The sequence below is a fragment of the Anabrus simplex genome, chromosome 6, assembly GCF_040414725.1.
Source record: "Anabrus simplex isolate iqAnaSimp1 chromosome 6, ASM4041472v1, whole genome shotgun sequence".
NCBI lineage: Eukaryota > Metazoa > Arthropoda > Insecta > Orthoptera > Tettigoniidae > Anabrus > Anabrus simplex.
This window is the reverse complement of record NC_090270.1, coordinates 180,538,620-180,545,605: the sequence shown is the minus strand read 5'-3', so window position 1 is coordinate 180,545,605 and position 6,986 is coordinate 180,538,620. Positions and strand designations below refer to the sequence as shown.

The window sequence follows — 6,986 nt, the reverse complement described above, 5'->3', positions numbered from 1 at the left end:
ATTATCTAGCACTAATTTTAAATTAACAAGAGAAGAAGACATTTTCCTAAAATACAGTATTATACAATTTACACCAACAATTTTCCTGTTAAACACACAGCTCATCCTTAATAAATTTATATTATTTTCAAAATTCTACTCATAATATCTTCTGTACTTACAAACATAATCAACTCACATAAAGTATGTAGAATACATCTGCTATAAGATTAACATTTACATTGAATTTATTTATTTGTTTATTTATTTTCCCATTTTGGAACCTAACAAGCATAACGACCTGCCTGCGTCTTAACCCGAGCCCTTTTTACCACTGCTTTTCAGAGTTCCTAAAGAGCCTTCACAGCTATCGTAGTGGTCCCAGCACCCTCTAAGTCCCCACTGTACTTCTCCCGTACAGGCAGCCCTCTACTTGGCTGTCCAATCTCCATAGACCAGGGGATAGAATTAATTTATTCACAAAAATTATTTATTTACAATAACTTGCACAGGTCGAATGCTCTCTAACATTGCATTTCTTTTCTCTGTTGCTGTTTATTCTTTTTTGGAAAAGGATCAAACACTACCCCAGGTAAACTGTTCCACTCCTTCACGTCCTTCCCAATGAATGAAAATTTGCCCCAATCGCTTCTGCTAAAATCCCTTCTAATTTTATACTTGTGGTCAGCCCTGCCGATGTAATGATTTCCAACTGAAGCCTCTCACGCATACCTGCCAACCCTTCCGATTTACCTGGAAACTTTCTGTTTTTTAATTCGTCATCCGATTTTCCAATTTATTTTTACTTCTTCCTATTTTTGACCAATGTAACCTCAAGTACGGTCTATACTCTTCCCCTAGGATAAAGGATATATTCTTATGTGTTTGTATAATTTACGCAACCTCATTTTCAAGCGTGTAATTATTTGATGGTTTATTTCACAAGTGTATCATGTTTCCCGGCTTACCACAGCAGTGCGTGTGCTTTACAGCGGGGGATTTGGGATGGCAGTCATCCTACAAGCAAGAGAGGATAGCGCGTGAAAGTGACTCAGTTAATTGGGATGAAAGAATGAGTTTGTTATTGTATAGTTCGTGCACTGTTAACATCGTTTCTGTGCGTAGTTTCGTTGTAGGCTACTTGTTCTTTTTGCATTTCTGTGCTTTCCTCCCCTATTAAAGTCTTATCTTAATAATGTAGGAGACATATTGAATTGTTTTGTATGTGGTAGTTTTGTGTATTCTGTGCATAATTTTAATGAGTTGAATGTATTTCAGGGAGTTGTGTTGGTGACAGGTTCTGGTATTTCCTCTTCACATTATGGCCAAATAATATAACAAACCTTATCTCCAAGTGTTCAGAGATACCTATTAATTTCCGTTCATTTTACAGTCTAATAAAGGAAACTATTATACATTTTGTTACGTGTTTTGGTGTGATATGAATATTATTTGTATGTAAGTGTCATAAATTAGAATGATTAGGTACATTTTCTTGTAACCATTTTTATGTTTTCTTAGTTTGAGATTTTAAATTTAATGGTCAATCCATATTGTAACTGTAGATATGTATGCCTTTTATCGTGTCCTTTTCTTTTTTCACCTAGACCATGGTGCAATATATGTAATGAAATCCAAGAATTGAAAACTCTTCATATTTTTGATTTCCAAAAGTTGGCAGGTATGCTCTCACGGATTTCCCCCCCATGCTTCCTCTCCTGTATAGACTCTATATAATCCTATTAGTCTAGTTTTCTCTCTTCTCTTAAAGTTTCTCACCCAAGTTTCTCTAACATTTCTGATTACTACTTTTTCTCCTGAAATCCCCTGTTACAAATCTTGCTGCTTTCCACTGCACACCATCTATTTCTTTTATTAGATATTCCTGGTGAGGATCCCAAACACTGTTTGCATATTCCAATAATGGACGAACCATACTTAAGCAACATTTCTCTTTTAATTCTTTATTGCATCCTTTGAGTAGCCTCATTATGACAGGTAATGATTTGTATGCTTTCCAAACAATGTCATCAACATGACCCTTCCATGCAAATTACTTTCAAATCTCACACCTAATTATTTGCACATGTCATCTTTTGGGACAATTACCTCATCCAAAGTATATTTAAATTCAGTTTATAAGCTCCTGTTTGTAAATGTTATAACAGTTGATTTACCTGCATTAAGCTTCATATTATTCTCTTCAACCCATTGTTGGATACTCTTTATAATTCTGAGCAATCCTCAATGTTATTTATTTCTGTGTAAACAATTATGTCATCTGCATACAACCTTATTTTTGATGTTATATTGTTCCCTAAATCGTTTGTGCATATTAAGAAAAGTAATTGACCGATTATACCGGTACTACCCTGTGCAATTCCCTTCCAAACTTTCTCTTCCTGTGATACATGATTTCCTAATTTGACTTTCTGAACTCCTGAATTTAGAAATGTTCTTATCCAATGTATAACTCTTATGTCAATCCTATTCCCTCCAGTTTCTTTAATAATATGCCATGTTCCACTCTGTCAAATGCTTTGGAAAGGTCTAGAGCTATGCAATCCAACTGGCCTCCTGAATCCAGCTGATCTGATATGTCCTGCTGAAATCCTACCAGTTGTGCCTTGCAAGAAAATTTCTTTCTAAACCCATACTGGCTTCTCAAGAACCAATATTTATCATCACATACCCCTCTGATGTACTTTGCTATTAAACTCCCCAGTATTTTACAAACTACACTGGTCAGGCTGACTGGTCTGTAGTTCTCAGGTTTCCTTTTATCACCCTTTTTTTATAAATTGGTATTAATATAGATTCCTTCCATTCCTTTGGTATTACACTATTATTTAACCCTCACAGAGTCGTGTGGAGTGTTGGCAACAGCCCACGTTAATTTTTTAGGCTAATTTTGCCATCGAGTTCATTTTGCTTGCTGTAATATCTTATACCTCTCTAAGTGACCTTGACCATGACGTGTTCAGCGATTGCTTATAATTAGAATTGCAGTGATAGGCGTTAGTGCTCTTTCTTCACACATGGAGTGTCGTCATTGCCCCGCGCGACCATTATTGTAACATTTCCGGCTCAGTACTCAGTTAATATAATAAACTCTATAATATTAGCTATTCGTCAACACAGAAATGAAAATCATAACCTATGATGTCAGTACCGTACTCAGTTCTCGCTTGAGTGGTGAAAGTATAATTTTTAATGAAAATGTGTTGCTATGAACGACAGGAGGCTAGAATATGTGAGCTTTTAGAAGATGAAAGTTGTGAAGAAGATTTTGATTAGTCAGATCCAGAAGAAAGCGACAATTGTGAGGAACTTATCCAAGACAGTGATACAGAGGCTGATAGTGAAGAGGATAATGACGGACAGTGATAATGATTCAGTTTACCGTGAAGGAGGAAATGGGTACTTGTTTAAAGATAAACAGACTAAGTGGAAGAAAGATCCCCCTCCAAGGAACATTAGCACGCGTCAACAAAACATAGTACTACATCTCCCTGGTGTCAAGGTCCGTGCTAAAAGTGCTAAGTCAGTGCTCACGTGCTTTTTGCTATTTGTGGATGACGTAATGATCAGAACTATTACTACTTGTACAAACATTACACATAGACACTATTGCCGAAAATTATTCAATGCTAAGTATACTGATGAATCTGAAATAAAGTGTGTGATTGGTATTCCGATACTAGCAGGGGTTTATCGCTCTGGACATAAAGTAAGACGACAAACGTCCGAGAACGAGCTCCGAAACAATCACGGTGCACAGTATGCCCTAGAAACAAAGATGTAAAGACTAACTCGTACTGTGATCGCTGTTGTAGAGTGATTTGTCTGAAACATATGTGGAATGTGTGTGGAAAATTTTACCAAGATTCAGGTGAGCCACAAAGTGATACAGATTAAGTTTCTGACCTTGTGTTATGTTGAATGTTTTCTTACATGCCTTTACTTCAATCTGATAATAGAAACATTGAGTGTAATTCAAAAATATTCTTGTATTAATTTGTTTTGTACTGAAATGCGGAAATTGAGTAATAATTTCAATATTTTCGTATGCTTGGATTTTTGTAGAATATTTCGCATTTTATGATTTTCATATGCTAGCCTCGTTTGTAAATCTATATTACACATGATAAAATACATTTTTGGAAAAAAAACATCTTTATATAGGTTGTAGTTGGGGTGTTATCAACACCCCGTGTGACTACCACCATTTCAAATGAGTGAGCGACTCCGTGAGGGTTAAGACATAGTCAAAGAAAAATTTTAAGTAAGGCACTATATACCACCCTATTGCCTTTAATACCTCCCCAGTAATTTGATCACCGGGCGAGTTGGCCATGCGGTTGGGGGCACGCGGCTGTTAGCTTGCATCCGGGAGACAGTGGGTTCGAATCCCACTGTCGGCAGCCCTGAAGATGGTTTTCGGTGGTTTCCCATTTTCACACCAGTAAAATGCTGGGGCTGTTCCTTAATTAAGTCCACGGTCGCTTCCTTCCCATCGTCGCCATAAGACCTATCTGTGTCGGTGCAATGTGAAGCCAGTAGCAAAACAAAAAAAAAGTAATTTGATCACTCCCTGATGCTATTCCTTGTTGAAGAAGTTGGATTTCTCTGAAAATATCCTCATTTGTGAATGAGAAGCTTCTTGTTTCCTTATGTGTCTCACCCTCTCTATCTTCTGTTTCGGTTTCTAATTCCTGACATTCTTCTACTGAATCTCTGAATTCCCTACTAAATAGATTTGTTTTCTCCATATCTGTTAAAAAATCTCCTTCTCCCACCATTGTGCGAATATGGATTCCTTTTCCTTTTTGATTCCTAATATATGAACACAGCTTTTTACATTTCCTTTTGTGGTCATTACTCTCTTGAAGTATGCCATTCATGTAATTCTCTTTTGCTTCCCTTTTCACTCATTACCTGTTTTCTAGTTTCCCTACTCTCCCTACCCTCTTTGATTTTCATGTTTATTGTTCTACACCTCTTTTTTTTTTTTTTAATTTTCTTATTTCCCTTGTATAGTAAAGAGGGTCTGAGGTCATTTTACCCTTCTTAACAGGTATAGTATGCGAACATTTTCTTGAGCCCTAGTTCCCATTCAACACTGTGGAGCTCAGGGCTCCAAGAAAAGGTTCGCGTACTATACAAATCTCTTCTCTCCTTCCCAAAGTGTATCCACATTATTCCCTTCACTTATCCAACAATTCAATTGTGATTTAAGGTAAGTCCCGAATTCATCAACTTTAGTTTTTCCGTACAACTTCTTGTCTTGTGTGACCCTCTTATTGACTTAGGCCACGAAGACTTGCTTACTGGTATTGAACAACATGTAGGCCTACCGGTATATGTCGTATGTATATATTTTAAATCCCCCGCCACTTGAATACAATACTGAGGTAGAATCGAATGGTTCAAAAGTGATCTTACGGTTAAAACCTCTATAATCGATCTTGCTACGGTCTTGATCCTACAGTGATCGTTGTTATTTATTTTTTTTTATTTTTTTTCAAGCGAATGGACCACTAAGGATCACGCTACAACCACAGTCCTACAACTTTATTTCTTTCTCTTCGTGCAGAGTTTTCTCTGTGTTCGACACTCCTTCATGCGTTCGCTGGCCTGCTTCCGTTGTTCATCTGTCCAGCCTCTTCCGGTTTTCTTAGTTCTTCCTGCGGCTTGAACACCTTTCAAATTTTTCACTGTGTTCGTAAACGTATTCCGTTCAGCAGCTGGTCCTTCGAGATGCCTAACCTTTCCATATCAGTGTTGCCAACTTATATTTTCTAGATTCGCTAAATACGACTAAAATTCCGCTAAAATTCCACCAAGAAATCCGATCTCAAATAATGAGCAATAATAATAACAACAATAAAATAATAAAAGTAAATGTATGCACTCATCTGATCTGTGAGTTTCACTGGGATTAACCCCCTGCCTGCGAGCCGGCGAGTTAAAACTTGTAGGCGTTTTACTGCCGGGTGCAAACTAGGTGAATCCCCTACCTCATGGGCCACACGCAGAACAGGCCAGTTCATTAAACGGTCTTCCTTCATAGCATAAATATAAATGTTACTTCCGCAGAGTTTCATTATCTGTCGTCATTCGTCAACTAAGAGATAACTACCTATTCCCCACGCATTACAAATTTGATAGCATGATCTCATAACATCAAATCCAAACAACGTGGTTTCCTCATGTGAGTGCTAGCTCCTGACAAGAAATACGGAATAGCTCGGAGACAGACTGGAGTACAAATGTTAAAAGAACGTAAAATGGATAAACCACTAAATTCCGCTGTAAAAATCCAGAATTCCGCCAAAAAATCCGCTGTCCGCTAAATGATACATTTCTCCGGCGACAGTCTTCTAATTCCGCCAAATTTAGTGGAGAATCAGCTATGTTGGCAACACTGTTCCTTATCGTTTATAGGAAGGGGAGTTCGGGATTGGAATAACTTACCAAGGGAAATGTTCAATAATGTTTTCCAATTTCTTTGCGATCATTTAAGAAAAGGCTAGAAAAAGAACAGATAGGGAATCGGCCACCTGGGCGACTGCCCTAAATGCAGATCAGTAGTGATTGATTGATTGATTGATTGATTGATTGATTGATTGATTGATTGATTGATTGATTGATTGATTGATTGATTGATTGATCCTTCTTTGTTTCCTTAATCATGCTGTAATTATCTTTTTTCTCTGGATTTGATAGCAGCGATTATTAACCAAGAACAAACGAGGTGGGATCGATCTGATAGTATTTCGATATACTGTTCGAATTCGATATTGTTTGTTTTGTTTTGTTTTGTAGTAGGTCTTGTTTTTGTTTGGTTTTGGACTTGTGAATGACTTGGGAAGAAGTCTTGTTTTTGCTTATTAAGTGGTAAGGTTTTAATTTTAGTTTATTATGCAGCCAGTTAATTTCTCAGTAGCATTTTATTTCTATACCGTAATTATTTCGTAACCATCGTGTATAATAGGATCGTGATT

General features: G+C 37.1%; 1 long non-coding RNA gene across 1 annotated transcript in view; it reads left to right on the top strand.

Moving 5' to 3' along the window:
* The first annotated feature begins 6,801 nt into the window (after positions 1 to 6,801).
* Positions 6,802 to 6,986, top strand: part of LOC137501216 (uncharacterized) — a 51,551-nt gene continuing 51,366 nt past the window's right edge. Inside the window, exon 1 of the long non-coding RNA XR_011018427.1 lies at positions 6,802 to 6,879. This is a non-coding gene — a long non-coding RNA (uncharacterized lncRNA). The remainder of the gene's footprint in view (positions 6,880 to 6,986) is intronic.